The sequence below is a fragment of the Pleurodeles waltl genome, chromosome 6 (genome assembly GCF_031143425.1).
Source record: "Pleurodeles waltl isolate 20211129_DDA chromosome 6, aPleWal1.hap1.20221129, whole genome shotgun sequence".
Taxonomy (NCBI): domain Eukaryota; kingdom Metazoa; phylum Chordata; class Amphibia; order Caudata; family Salamandridae; genus Pleurodeles; species Pleurodeles waltl.
The window spans coordinates 204222490-204238291 of NC_090445.1; positions in this window are offsets into that span (position 1 = coordinate 204222490).

The following is a 15802-nucleotide window of genomic DNA, read 5'->3' on the forward strand; positions in this document are numbered from 1 at the left end:
TTTGCATTACCCTGCACACCACAATCTACATTTATTGCTAAATTTCACATATATACATATGGCACTCCACTATATGCTATTCCACTCTACGTCACCCCACTCTACGCCTTTCCACTGTATCAGACTCCACTCTACGCCACTTTACAATATGCTATTACATTAGTTGCAACACCCGTGTACGCCACTCCAATCTATATAACTCCACTTCACGCCACTCCACTGAATGCTACTCCACTCTGTGCCATTCTATTGTATGCCTCTCCACTCTACTCTATTCCACTGTACGCCACCCAACTCTACAACACTTCACTGGATGCTATTCCTTTGTATGCCACTCTACTGTATGCTACTCCACTCTACGCCAATCCAGTGTATGTCACTTCACTCTACAACACTTCATTCTATGCTTTTTGATTGAACCCCATTCCAATGTACGGCACTTCCCTGTATGCTACTACACTCTACCCCTTGTCACTGTACGCCACTCCATTATACTTCACTCCACTGTACTCTACTTATTTATACACTATTACACTCTATGCCACTTCACTGCACAACACTTTGATCTGCACCACTCCACTCTCTGCTATTACACTGTATGCAACTCCACTCTACGCTTCTTCAGTGTATTCCACTTCACTGTATGCCACTTCACTATACAATACTCCAATATATTCTATTCCACTTTACACCATTCCACTGTATGCCACCAGACTATATGCTATGCCATTGTATGCTACTCCACTCTACGCCACTCCAGAGCATGCCATTCCACTGTATGCTATTACACTCTACAACATTCCAGTGTATGCAACTCCAGTCTACACCACTGCACTGCACACTACTCCACTATCTGCTATTCCAGTCTGCACCACTATACTGAACACCACTCCACTCTATGCCACTCCACTATAAGCTACTCCACTCTATGCCACTCCAGTGTATACCACTCCACTCTACACCAGTCCATTCTATGCTAGTCCATTGGACACCACAGCACTCTAAGCCACTTCACTATATGTATTTCAGTCTACCCCACTCCACTGCACAATACTCCAGTCTACACCTCTCCACTCTATGCTATTCTACTGTATGATTTTCCACTCTAGGCCACTCCATTACTCATCGCTATTACACTGGGCTCATCTCCATTGCTAGTACACTGTACGCATCTTCAATCTTTGCCCATCTACTGTATGATATTCCACTCTACCTCACTCTGTTGTACGCCACTTCACTGTATGCTATTACACTCTACCCTATCCCACAATATACCGCTTCAGTATAAACTACTTCACTGTGACCCACTCCTCTGTATGCTACTAGACTATACTCTATTACACTTTATGCCACTCCACTGTACGCTACTACACTAAGCACTATCACTGTCAGGACAACCATTGCCAGTGTTGTTAAGTTCTTCCCTCAGCAAAAACGATTCCCCTTTTCCTTGTACCCACATTGGTTGCAGCGGCATCCTCACTCCTGGTGGCTCTCGCAGAGGCTGTTCTTAGAACTAGCTTCTTCAGGTCTAACTGCCACTCAAGATGGTGGCCGCAAATCTTTGTGAGGTCAGTGCTCTATTGTTTCTACTTTAGTCTTGTGCTGAAGCTTCCCTCCAGCTGTTTCTTTCTGGGAGCGGTGCACTTCAATTGTCATCCTGAGGAGAATGAGCAGTGTTCCTGAGGCGCTTCGTTTCATGGAGAATTCTTCCAGTTTTGAGTAATTAATTCTTTTTTTTGTTACGGTGTGCACACAAGCTACTTTTTCCCTTCTGGAGAAGCTGAATTTCTTCCTTCTTCCAACAACTGGCTATTGGCTTTCTGAGGAGAATTCGTTTTGGCTTAGCAGAACGTCAAGCAACTGCAGTAAGGAATCCTTTTGTATGAGTTCCAGACTTGTCAATATATATATGTACATAAATATTTAAAAGCTTAGATTGTATATTTGTGAACTTTTGAACTGTTCTCCAGAGAACCTTGGATACCTCTGACTCCTGGTGAAAAGAAGATATTGAGTAAACATTGTTCTCTTAGAGAGAGGCTAATCTCTCAAAAGATCCAGGTTAGGAGAACAATAGAATTGGGTGAATGTGAATGGCTGAACAGTTGAATACGCAGTAGGAATGCACTTATCTATGCTCTTTTCACCCGACTGCAGGTCCTTCCTTTAAAGAAATCCAAATAAGAAGAAAGGTGCAGGTTACAGAAGCACACACTGAATTCCTATCTTCAAGTGCGAAACACAGGCTGGAACTGGATCTGGAGGCAGTCTCTCTTTTTCTATTCCCATTCCCCTTTCCCCCTAGTGGATGCAGGCTTCAGATAATCAGTAAAGTCTGAGGATGCATCTGTTGGAGGGAGTTGGGTAAAAGGCATCTGCTCCTGTGGAGTTTGATTTAATGGGTAATCTACTGACAATTACACTCTATGCCACTCCAGTCTATGCTACTCAAGTCTATGCTATTCCACTTTATGCCACTCCACTGTATCCTACTCCATTCTATGCCACTCTGGTGTACTGTCCTCCACTCTCTATAACTCCACTCTACAAAACTTAACTACACTCTATGTCACTCTGCTAGACTCTACTACTCTCTATCCCTGTACACTTCACTGTCCAAATGTGCACTCAACTCTATGCCCATTCACTCTATTTTACAAAACTCTACTCCACTCTACAACAGTTTCTCCACTCTACTGTATGAGATGCCACTCCAGTTTATAGCAGGTTCCTCAGCTGTACACTACGCCACTTGAGTGTATGCCACCCCACTATGCTAATCCACTGTAACCTACTCCACTCTACACCACTCCACTCTATGCTAGTCCATGGTATGCCACTCCACCCTTCTGCACTCCACTGTACAGAAGTCCACTGTATGCTATTCCACTGTATGCTACTCCACTTCATGGTAATCCACTCTGCCACTACAATGTACGCCACTCCACTCTACGCCACTCCATTGTATGACACTCTCCTCCATTCTATATAACTTCACTCTATAAAGGTATATCCCACTTCATGGCACTTCACTACATTCTAGTCTAGCCTATTCCCATTCACTCCACTGTCCAACTGTATACTCCAGTCTATGCCCATAAACTCCAATGTACTCTATTTCACTATGCAATACGTTTCTATACAACACTGCACTCCACTCTACTACACAAGAACCCAGTCCAATTTATAACAGTTCACTACTTGCGCTACGCCTGGGGTTAGTTTTAGCGCTGGTGGTACTTGGTGCAATAATTTTCTTGGCACCCCCCACCCATGACCTCCTCCTCGGATTCACTCACTACCACCCTTCAAAAGTGCCCCTCATCTTGTCACAGCTCCTCTCTCACATACCTTTAATTTGTTTTAGAGCATTGGTAAAGGCTGGCCTTACTAATCCACCCAGCTATCCACATAAAATACAGATGTGGTCTTTGCAGCAGGCATATTAATCCTCTGGACTACTTCATGGCGAATCAAAACTCCCACTAGACAAAACTCTGATCTCTATTTTTAGCAGAACATTTGAAAGCTGGAGGCACAGGGAACTCTGCAGTAGGTGCTTTTAAATCTTGAATTGCTAAATACAATGCCCCACACTGATGTCTATGCCCCCCTCCAGGTCAGCACCCAGTGTGGCTGCACTGGTCGCAGTGCTCTAAAACCGGGCCTCTGTTGTACTTTACTCCACACTACGTTACACCAATCAACTCTACTCCACTGTACTAGACTTTACCTCACTCTATACTACTATACAAAGATCTACTCTATGCAGCTCCACTGTTTCACACACTAATGTACTCTGTGCAACTCCACTTTACAACCCTCTATTACACTATATGCAACTCATCAACACTTACCCCGGTCTATACCCCTTCATTCCTTTCTACAAGACTGTACTATACTGTATGCCACTATACAACACTATACTCCACTATACTCTAGTCTACTATACGACACTGTATGCAACTCTTTGGATGCCACTGCATCCCTCTTTACTCCGCTCTAATTCACTTCTCCACCGTACGCCACTCCACTGTATGCCAATCCACTCTAGCACATTCTGCAACACTGTGCTGTACTGTACACCACTCCACTCTAAAAATCAACTACTCTATACTCTATTGTAGTCTACATCACTTTCTAATACTGTACGACACCCTACTACACTACTGTACAACATGGTACTCCAATTTAAGACACTTGACTGTACTGTATGCTACCCCCGTCTATGCCAGTCCACTGTCCAAAACTCTACTCTACTCTACACCACTGTACTACACTCTATGACACTCTATGACATTCTACTCCACTCTACGCCCATCCACTTTACTACACTGTACGATACGCTGCTAGTCTCTTCTCCACTCGATTCCAATGTAGAATATTCCAGTCTATAACAATAGATTTTACAACACTCTCCTCCACTGTGCTGTAAGACACTCCACATCACAACTCTCCCCTTGCAACACTGGACTCTACACTTTGAAACACATTTTTATAAAAAAAGAAAAATTCAATTAAGTTGTAGCAACGAAAATCATTTTTCCTTCACAAACCAAGTTTAAACTACATAAACTTTGAAAATTCTGAAGTGACAGTTCTAACTTTAATTTACAATTTATCCACCACCTTCAAAATATTATGAGTAGTGTACCTCATTACACACTCTTGTCGGCTTCCTAACCAGACAACACTAACTATAACTTGCAACTCCACTATGCATAGGGAAACTAAGTTTTCCTAATGATAAGTAATCTTTAACCTTTTTTTTTTATAGAATATATTTATATACATATATATATATATATACAGATAGATAGATAGATAGATAGATAGATAGATAGATAGATAGATAGATAGATTAACAAATAAATCTTTCAGCGATGTAACACCAAAAGGGTCTTCGTCATTGCCTAATTTTCAAATTAGGCCATGACGAAGACCATTTTGGGTTGAAACGCGTAGCCGGATAAAAACTTTTTGAAAGATGATGACATGTTGAGTGCGGCATTCTTTTTTGGTGCTACATCGCTGAAGGATTTATTTGTTAATTATAAACGAGATCCACACACATTTGCCAGCACCAGCCCCATTTAGTGGACGAATATGGTAATATGGTGGAAATGTTTGTATCATATATATATATAGCCTTAAGGCTTCCCTCAAGGTGCCATTGCTTCCTTGCTGAAGCATTTCATCTCTGTTCCCTGCACACATGTAGGGGACAGAGATGAAAGCTTTGTTTTTTGACAGCGGGCCTGTGACTTGGCTGCAGTTGCAAAGCTTCAGCCACGCCACAGCAAACAGCTATGTCCAGGGGGTGGGCACCCAGGGACATAGCAGGCCCTGGGGGGAGGCAGTCCCCAGAGCCATCAGTGGCTTCCTGATAGGGGGCCGCATGGCAATCATAGCCCCAGGGGGGTGGTGATCCCCAGGCTGCAGGGGAGGGAGCTGGCAGCCCCCCGCACTGGACTTGGCCCACCCGTAGCTTAAAAAACCGAAGCACAGGAGTCTGCTTTTGTTTTTTTTAATTTTTTTAATTTTATTGCTAATCTGCATATCCACCACGACTCCGGATGTAAAATAAAAAAAAATGCTTGTCAGCCCTGGGAGGTTGCTTTGGGACCCCCACCACCAGAGCTAAGAGGTCAGGGTTTTCGTACCCAGGCCCCTTTTCTTTATTTTTCACTTTTTTTCTGGGATTCAGTTTCAGCCAAGTCCCAAGAAAGCTGACAACATTTCAACGACTTCTGTTGTTGAAGTGTTGTCAGCCAATCAGATCTCAGTAGGAGATCGGGAGGGGTCGCAAATCTTTCGCATCCCTATAAATACAAATTTGTTTTCACCTTAATTTCTCAAAAACTGCTGAATAGAATTGCACCACAACAAAAAAAGGTTGCTTTCCGGACCAGGACCTACCTTTCTGCCAAATTTGGTGTAATTTCGTTCAGTAGTTTCGGTGCTATCACTGTTTAAAATCTCTGTGGAAAAATTAATAGGGACAACATGTTTTGGGACCCTCAATTTTTCTTGCCCTCCCCCAGACGGATCACCCCGAAACTTTCCAGACAGCAGCTGACGTGACTGGTAACATTTTTTGGAAAGTTTTGTGAAGATTTTTCAAACTGCGCCGATGATATAGGCAAGTAAAAAAAACTTTCTATATAGAAACTAGGTCCTAACTATAACTACCTAGTGGCAGCCACCACTGGGCGAGATATATATATATATTTAATTGCACATTGCTGATCCATATACTTTGAAAATATGGTAGCGTGAAGTACAGTAGACATATAGGGCCAGATGTATCAAGCTACCGGTTTCCATTTCTTAAATAGCAAATTTTAAGAAATCGATATTTAAGAAATGTAAAATGGGATGTATGAAATTTCTGTTTCGGTAATATCGATTTCTTAAAATTCGCAATCGCTATTACCAAGTCACAATTAGAGAATGGGACTCCATTCATCCCTGTGGGCCTTTATGCCCATAGGTGCGAATGGTTTTGCATTTCCCAATTTGCGAATTCAATTTAGGAATTCACATATTAGGTAATGCAAACCCCAGGGTGCTGGCCCCCTCTGAAGCACCCCAAAAAAATATTTGCAGACATGTGAAGCACACACATGCTCAAGGGGCATGTGTGCACTACATGTCATTTTTCAAAATGCATTTTTAAAAATTGCACATGCTTACCACCAAATTGGATTTGGTGGTAATTGCGTTTCCTAAATGCCCAATTTGCATTTAGGAAATGCTTGATACATGTGCTTTGGAAATCGCAAATAGGAATTCCCTATTTGCGATTTCCTATCACTAAATGGGGCAGCAATTTTAAGGAATCACGATTTTTGCAATTCCTTCACATTGCACAGCGAATGCCTTTCATACATTTCGAAAGGCATTTTTGCATTCACAAATGGTCGAATTTTGCGATTCGCACCATTTGCGAATGCAAAGTTGCTTGATACATCTGGCCCACAGTTACCCCTTTAAGTGCTTATGTTTGTGATTTTGTGATTTGTTGGTAGCCGATGTTTAGGTCACAATAAAAGTTTTGTAAGACAACGTTTCACCCATGATATTATGTTACTATATACTCACTGACAAAATATGTAGCAAACCTACTGATTTAGGAGGTATGCTACAGCTTTTGCAGAACTCTTTAGCTTACATATTTCACTAAGTTACTTTACTTCTTACTTCTTTTGGGGATTAAACCAGTTAACATTTAACACTTTCCTTGAGTATAAAGAGAATTACTGATAAACATGATTTGTTCTGAAATGCATGCCTCACCTGTTGGTTCTGTTGCTGATGCACACTGGTATGTTCTATGTTAAAGAGATGTATTAGGTTAAAACTATCAACAGTGCACACTGGTCACTCATTCATGCAATATATGAATGTATGTATGTGGTATTTGTACAGTGTGATTATAGCTAAAGGGCAGAAGAGCAATGAACAGATTCAATGGCAGTGGTAACGCCAACAAGTGATTGGAGAGGTCCCTGTTTTGTGGACAGTTACTGCATCATGAGCTCGTGTTCTCTAAAAAGACATGTCCTTAACTCTTTCCTCCTTCCTGAATCGGAGGAGGGTTCAGACATCCTAAAGGATATTGAGATGGTGTATCAAATCCTGGGTGCACAGATGCAAAAGGCCTGCTTCTTTGTTTCTTCTTTAACTTTTTATACTTCTTTATGTTCAGTCTTATTGTGTCCTGGCAGCTGGTGTGCCAAGAGCCATCAGAGATGGTGAGCTTATCTGCCAATAGATGGGGTGGAGGTTGTGATGTATAAGTAAATGATGAGGCTGGTTCTGAAGATGGTGTGGGATGGGAAGGGGCACTAGTGGGGTTCCATCAGGATGGTGATGTAATCATATTTTCCAGGCCCAGATGTGTTTACGCAGTTTCCAGTATCCGGATGCAAGAGTAGGAGAGCATAAATAACAGTTCTGAAGTTGCCTTCTGGGAGGAACAGTTTCACTTTCTTTAGTGTTATAACATTTGAATCTCATGATCAATTCTGGCAAATAAGCCACATGGTAATTTATCCTGACCCAGGTTCTATGGTATGTAGTATGTGATCATCGGATCAGGAGTTGTGTGACGTCCTTTTCAAGGATGGTATCTGTTGTGACGTAACTTAAAGAATTCTAGATTGTGAGGCGTAGGGGATTCCAAGGGAGTCAGTTGGACCTGGAGCCTTGGATGAGACTGACGACAGGTTGTGCTCTCATATTAAACTTACTGAAGAAGCCTTAACGGATGTGGGATTCATTCTTAAAATTTTTTGGCAATGAGTGACTAGCGACGAGCGATAAGCAGTTATGGAGACCGAGGTGCGGTGTCACCTATAAGCACAACCTGATGTTAGAGGCTGTTTCTGGCAGAGTGTTCATTGAGCGCAACTCTACTTTAACTGCAGAAGAAATTCATTTAGCAGCTTACCTTTGCTTTCTTTGCTGGGTTTACCGAGGACACCGGATCCCTACAGATATTTGTTGGAGCATCTCGCACTCACTTTCGTCGTACTTGTGTGGAGGTGAGTCGACGTTTCCTCATGTGCTCGTCCCGCTCGTGCGTCCTCAGCACATAAAAAAAAACTAGAGTGCCGATTGCATTAGCTGATATGCAGTCAACTAAAGGAACCTGTGCAAACTATCGAACCGTCGCGCGTGTATATCGCGCGTTCTATGGAGGAAAAAAAAATAGACAGACGATTGCCTGCTTTTACAACGGGGAGAAACAGGAAGTTCTCTTATACAGAGGGAAACCAAACTGACTGCTGTTCCCATCAAGGTCCACATACTGGGAGTGACTCAAATCCCAACAATATATATGTGATAGTGTTTATGAACAAATATTTTATTGAGTGTCATTTATATTATGGCGTTGCAAGGTAACATTATAACACCACCATACTTTCTATCACAAGCTGGGCCACCAGACAACTGTTGGAAGGATTTGGTAGAAATTTTGGAAAATTATATTATTGCTCTTGATGATCAGAATTTTTCACCAACCAGAAAAAAAGCACTTTTATTAAGTGCATTAGGCAACCAGGGCCAGAGAATTTTCAAATACTTACCTGTGGCTTTAGGCCCGAATGGTCAACCCATGGATAATGTCTACAAGGAAGCAATCAAAAGATTAGAAACTAGATTTCCGAAAGAAGTCAATTTAGTAATGGCCAGGTACAAATTTTATACTCAGCCTCAAGCTGAACATGAATCCATGGACAAATTTGTTGCTAGACTCAGGGAACTCTCCATCAAGTGTTGCTTTGGAAATATGACTGAAGAATTAATTCGTGATCAGTTGATTGTTCAATGCAAGGAAAAGAAGATACAAGAGAGATTATGGTCAGCGAAGGATCCGACACTCTTGGAGGCCATTGAAATGGCCAAGGATATCGACGAAGCTCAATGTTGTATGAGAGAACTAAACAAGAGAGACAAAATGAGTGACATATCCATTGTCAGTGCAGACGTTCAGGGCAGTGACGAATGTGAAGTCAGCATAGTTAGGAGGAAAGAGAAAAAGGAGCAGGTGTTTCCAGCATCTAAAAACAAAGGAGATTGTACCCATTGTGGTAGTATTTATCATGATTCAGATTCCAAAAAACGTTTTACGAGCAATAAGATTTGTGGGAAATATGGGTGTAAAGGCCATTTTGCTAGGGTGTGCAAGGAAAATAGCAAAGCAATTAAGAATATGAACTTTAGAGAGGGGATAATTAAAGATTCAGATGAAAGCTTAGTAGCTGATAGAGTGCTTATGGTAAATAATGATCTCAGAATAAGGAATACTGAGGATACCATTCTGTGCAGAAGAATGACAAAGGGAGAATGTCTAGACCTATTGATATCTTCAAGGTGTGTGGGGAAAATATTGAACTTATGGTTGATTCGGGATCCATGTATACTATCATCCTGGAACATCTTTTCAATACTTGGGAGAGTTTCAAGCTTAAACCTAAAGATATTAATCCGGGAGGCTACCAAGGTGAATTGATTGACATTTTGGGATACATGGAGGGTGACATACAGTATGGGTCGAGAATTACGAGGGGTATGTGTCAGTTGAAGGACCTCCGATTTTGGTGTGAATGCACCAATTTGACTTAAATATAGTACTGAATCCCAGAGCTCCAAAACAAGTGATGGTAGTGGAAGAAATTTCTCTGGAGGATGTGTTGAGTGGTGCGAAGAATGTTTTTAATGAGAGACTAGGATGTTTGAGGGGTTATGTTCACAATATCATGGTGAGAGAGGATGCTATCCCTGTACAATATAAATTGAGGAGAGTTCCATTATCTGTAAGAGATGGGTTGACATAATTGTTGAAGAGCATGTTGGATGAGGGAGTTATTGAACCTGTAGAAGCCTTGCAGTTGGTCTCTCCAGTGGTTATCACTCGGAAATCTAATGGACGTCTCAGGTTCTGTGTGGACTTGCGATCTGTGAACCAAAATTTTGTGATTGACAGGTTTCCTCTCCCCAACACCAACGAATTGTTAACCTTAGTGAAGGATAGGAGGTACTTCTCTAAAGTTGATTCAAGAATTGCCTATCACCAGATTAGGCTGCACGAGGACTCCAAACCACTCACAGCCTTTGTAACTTCAGAGGGAACATTTCAATTTAGGCGGATGCCTTTTGGGTTAGCGTCCGCCGCTAGCGTCTTTCATCGAGTGATGGCAACAATTCTGGAAGGAACGAATAATGTGATTTACTTTCAAGATGACATTCTAGTTATGGGAAAAACTAGGGAGGAACACAGTGTTGCATTGAGGTTGGTATTGAGAAAATTGGAGGACTTTGGGCTAGCGTTAAATCAGGAGAAATGTGTATTCTTAACAGAGCAAATAGAATATTTGGGTTACACTGTTTCTAAGGGTGCAATGAAACTGAAACAGTCATTATTGGATGCCATAAGCAAAGTACCTGTTCCAAGAGATAAGGCTCAATTAAGGTCATTCTTGGGATTGGTGGAATATTATGCTAAGTTTGTAGAGAAATTCACAGAAAAAACTGAAGATTTAAAGAAAATGTTACGTAAAGGAAGTACAATTTTGTGGTAAAAAGAACAGATTTGTTTTGAGAACAGAAAGAGAAAGATATGTGAGGAAGAGATTTTATCTGTGTTCAACAAAGATTTGAAATCTGTACTTACGGTGGGTGCTGGTGCATCTGGCATTGGGATGGTATTTTCACAAATTCACGGTAAAGAAGAGAGAACTGTGGCGTTCGCATCTCGAACATTGACGACTGCTGAGAAAAACTATTCTGTCCTGGAACGAAATGCCTTAGCTGCCGCCTGGGGAGCTGAGTATTTTCGTATGTATTTGTGGGGGCTACCTTTTGTCATAAGGACCGATCATAAGCCATTAGTGAGGATTTTGGCTCCAGGAGGGGCTGGCAAAGGTTCTGCTAGGCGGGCCAGATTAGCGGCCAGACCTCAAGAATATACATATTCAGTTGAATTTTTACAAAGTTGGAGGAACGTTCAGGCCAATTGTGTGTTTAGGGTGTCATTGGACTGGGAAACAGTTGATAATGTAAGAGTGAAAGAGGCTGAGATTGAAGGGGCAGTGGCATCTGTCCAGGATGCAGTACATGGTGGTGCTGGATCTTTCACTGGGGCGCAGTGGAAAGAGGATATGGAAAAAGATGTGGCCATGAAGCATGTAATCATAATGGTACAGTGTGGTGGAGCAAAGGAAAGTGAGGCCATACTTAAAGGTTCTTGATGAGCTATCTATATGTGGTGAAAGTGTAATCATGAAGGGGGATCGTTTTGTTCCTCCTGTAGGGTTGAGGTTTCAGATATTTCAGTTAGCACATGAAGGACATCTATGACAAGGTTTAACCAGTAAAAGAAGAATTTTGGTGGCCAAGTATGGATAATCAGATCAAGGATTGGGTGGAAAGATGCAAAATGTGTAGGGAGAGGAAAAAAAGGTTATAACTAGGTAAAAGGGGGGAAGGTCATTTAGAAGATCTGGGCAAACCATGGCACACGGTGTGCCTGGACTTTATTGGGCCTTTTGCAGAGTTGCCAGGCAACGTGAAATTTGTGGTGATTGTTGTGGATGTTCATTCTAAGTGGTTAATTGTGGAATTCTTGAAAGATATTACTACAAGAACTACAATTGAATTTTTGGAGACAATTTTCACAGGGGAAGGTGTGCCACTGGTTCTTATTACTGATAATGGCACACAATTTATTTTGCATGAAATGGTGAAATTTTTGAGAGGATGGGGTGTTAGGCACTCTTGCACCTCGTTGTATAATCCTCGGGGGAGAGGCATAGCTGAGAGCTCTCCAACCCCGACGCCGGAAACAATGACATCACTCCCTCGCAAGACCTCTGCGACTCCCTCGCAGCCTTCTTCCACAACAAGATCGCCAACATTCACAACAGCTTCGGCCCACCAACCACAAACCCCACCACCGAACCGATGCCCCCCACCGCCACCCTCCGCACCTGGACCCCAGTCAGCACCGAAGACACAACACGCACAATGAACACCATCCACTCCGGATCCCCTACGGACCCCTGCCCACACCACATCTTCAACACGGCTGACCACATCATCGCACCCCACCTCCGTGACATCGTCAACGCCTCCTTCAACACCGCCACCTTCCCGGAGTGCTGGAAACACGCCGAGATCAGTGCCCTGCTGAAGAAACCAACTGCAGACCCCTCCGACCTCAAGAACTACCGCCCCATCTCGCTCCTCCCGTTTCCTGCCAAAGTCATCGAGAAGACCGTCAACAGACAGCTAGCTGCCTTCCTCGAGACCAACGGATCCCTCGACCACTCGCAATCCGGCTTCCGAGCCAACCACAGCACGGAGACCGCCCTCATCGCAGCCACAGACGACATCAGATCCCTAATGGACAATGGGGAAACTGCGGCCCTCATCCTCCTGGACCTCTCCGCAGCGTTCGACACTGTCTGCCACCGCACCCTGGTACAGCGCCTGAACAACACCGTCATCCAGGGGAAGGCCCTGGAGTGGATCGCCTCATTCCTCGCCGGAAGAACCCAGAGAGTCCGCCTCCCCCCGTTCCGGTCAGCGGCCACCGAAGTCATCTGCGGAGTTCCACAAGGGTCATCGCTCAGCCCCACCCTCTTCAACGTCTATATGAGCCCCCTCGCAACCATCGCACGTCAACACAACCTCAAGATCATCACCTACGCCGACGACACCCAGCTGATCCTCTCCCTCACCAGCGACCCGGACGCCGCCAGAGCCAGCCTACACGAAGGGATGAAAGACGTCGCCGAATGGATGAAGAACAGCCGCCTGAAACTGAACTCAGACAAGACGGAGGTCCTCATCCTGGGATCATCACCATCCGCCTGGGACGACTCCTGGTGGCCCCCCGCCCTGGGAGCCACCCCCAAGCCAACGGACCACGCTCGCAACCTAGGCTTCATCCTGGACTCCTCCCTCTCTATGACCAGACAAGTCAACGCCGTCTCATCTTCATGCTTCAACACCCTACGCATGCTTCGAAAGATCTTCCGGTGGATCCCCACCGAGACCAGGAAGACGGTCACCCAGGCCCTCGTCACCAGTCGGCTGGACTACGGGAACGCCCTCTACGCCGGCACCGCCGCCAAACTCCAGAAGAAACTCCAACGGATCCAGAACGCCTCAGCACGACTCATCCTGGACATCCCCCGACACAGCCACATCTCCAAACACCTGAGAGACCTGCACTGGCTCCCCGTCAACAAAAGAATCACGTTCCGACTCCTCACCCACGCACACAAGGCCCTCCACGACCTGGGCCCCAAGTTCCTCAACAGCCGCCTGACCTTCCACAAGCCCACCCGCCAGCTCCGCTCCGCCAGCCTCGCTCTCGCCACCGTCCCCCGCATCCGCAGAGCCACCGCCGGAGGAAGATCCTTCTCCTACCTGGCAGCCAAGACATGGAACTCCCTCCCCATCCACCTCCGGACAACGCAAGACCATCTCGCCTTCAGGAAGCAACTCAAGACCTGGCTGTTCGAGCAGTAGCGTTTCCCCCCCCCCCAGCGCCTTGAGACCCTCCTGGTGAGCAGTGCGCTATACAAATGCCTTTGATTGATTGATTGATTGAGAGAGCAAATAGGCTGGTCAAAGGTACTATTCAATTAGCATTAGCCAATCAGTGCGATGTCCGTGCAACAATATCTAAAAAGGTATGCGCATATTGCACCACACCTCATAGTGTTACACAACAAATTCCTTTCGTGTCCATGCGCGGGTGATTGCCAGGTACTAGGTTAGTTCCAGCCTGGTTGAAAGAAGGAGTATGGGGTGATGATGGGAATCACACCAGTGTCAGTACTTTAAAAAAACATAGCGTTGAAACCAAGCGACGGGTTGAAGTAGGGGATTGGGTCAAGGGGAGGTCAGGCAGAATTCAGAGAGGATTGTTCAAGTTCAGAGGACCTTTTCGGGTTAGCGGGTAGGCATATTTTTTGTAATTTTGGATAATGGTGAGAGGTGGTACTTTAGGAATGTGGCCTCTTACCAAAAGAAAGGAGAGGGCATGAGGGATGATGATGAAGACTGCTCTGTTTGATGTTCATGAAAGATGATGAAGTGATCAGAAGAAATGGAGTAGGCATGTCATACAATGCTGATGAGTGTGGAAATGTAGTACAAGGGACGAGTAAGAATGATGGAAAGGATTCAGTATTAGGAAAAAGAGTTTGTATGCCACCGTCTTATTTGCAGGACTTTGTGAGACAGTAAGGAGAGTGATGTCAAATTTCAGTATTGTATAATGAATTGATTTAATTATTGCATAATTGTTAGATTAAATATGTATACTTATATTTAGTGGGTATTTGTAAGCTTGTTTTATTGATATTTGGTAGCCCTAATATAGTAGTTCTTTTGTTTATTATTTTTTTATGTCTGTTAAAGTCTTTGATAGTGAACAGGCGAGGATGTGTTGTGACGTAACTTAAAGAATTCTAGATTGTGAGGCGCAGGGGGTTCACAGGGAGTCAGTTGGATCTGGATCCTTGGATGAGACTGATGCCAGGTTGTGCTCTCGTATTAAACTAACTGAAGAAGCCTCAACGGATGTGGGATTCATTCTTAACAGTATCATTATGCCAATACATGATCTGAACACATGTGATATCCTATCTCTTTTTGTTCACATATTATTGACAAGTATGGAACATGGAACCTGCCCTCACTACCCTATAGAACAGCTGAGACCCACCCACTTAGCACCCTCTCTTAAGAGAGGATATATGAAAGTAGGTTTCCAGTTCCTGCCCCATGCTTGCAGACAGCTGCCTGCTATCACTTCCTCAACAGTGACAGGAAGCCCCTTCCTGTAGGAGGTTACAGATGTGTAGCACCAGAAATGTTAGATAGAACAGAGTATGGCCAGTGCAGCAGATATGAATGCACCAACCCTGTCATTACAACTGAGCCCAGTAAAGAAGGGGACCACTCTCACCTCTCCCCAGCATAAGGCCAGTCCCATCTTACATGGGAACTGCAACCAAAGACAGACCAAGAAACATTTAGAGGGCACTATTCTTCTCCCACTGTGGCATCCTATGCCAGCCATTCGGAGTGCCAAAATTGCACATGAGCTGCCAAGTGTTGCATCAACTGTTGTAGGCCACAATCGAAGTCTGCCATCCATGCAGGTGCATCCAGCAATGAACAAATGAGCGACACCAACAATGACACAGCCTACAATTTCATAGGAGGCAATCAGCAGAACTGCCCTTCCCTCGTGGATGCTGGTGCACTACAT